At 65.2% G+C, this 437-nt stretch overlaps 1 non-coding gene across 1 annotated transcript; it reads right to left on the reverse strand.

Moving 5' to 3' along the window:
• Positions 1-76: 76 nt before the first annotated feature.
• LOC147036302 (5.8S ribosomal RNA) lies at positions 77-230 on the reverse strand. Its single transcript, XR_015065218.1, has one exon. It is a non-coding gene; the product is annotated as a 5.8S ribosomal RNA (ribosomal RNA).
• Between the last annotated feature and the right edge of the window lie 207 nt (positions 231-437).

A 437-nucleotide genomic window follows, 5' to 3' on the forward strand; every position in this document is an offset into this window, starting at 1 on the left:
GCAGCCGCGCTGACGTTGCGCGACGTACTCGCCGACGGTGACCCTTCCGCCCCTGCGCTCCCGATTGATATGCCAGCGACGCTCAGACAGGCGTGGCCCCGGGACGGACCCGGGGCCGCAAAGTGCGTTCGAAGTGTCGATGATCAATGTGTCCTGCAATTCACATTAGTTCTCGCAGCTAGCTGCGTCCTTCATCGACGCACGAGCCGAGTGATCCACCGCTAAGAGTTGTCATTTGTGGTTTGCGCCGGCACGGGTCTGGCCGGGGGGAGATCCCCCTTCCGCCGCGCGCGGAGCGAGTTGCCAAGTTCCGATGAAAAAAAGGTTTGTTCCGGCCGACGACGACGGGCGCCGACCGTCCGCGTCTCGCGACGCGTCGGGCGGACATTGAACCCCCGACGGCCCGCCGAAGGAGGGCCGTTAGTTGGGTGCCCGTC

Source organism: Syngnathus leptorhynchus, unplaced genomic scaffold, assembly GCF_054491065.1.
Source record: "Syngnathus leptorhynchus isolate UIUO unplaced genomic scaffold, UIUO_Slep HiC_scaffold_701, whole genome shotgun sequence".
In the NCBI taxonomy this organism is placed as follows: Eukaryota; Metazoa; Chordata; class Actinopteri; order Syngnathiformes; family Syngnathidae; genus Syngnathus; species Syngnathus leptorhynchus.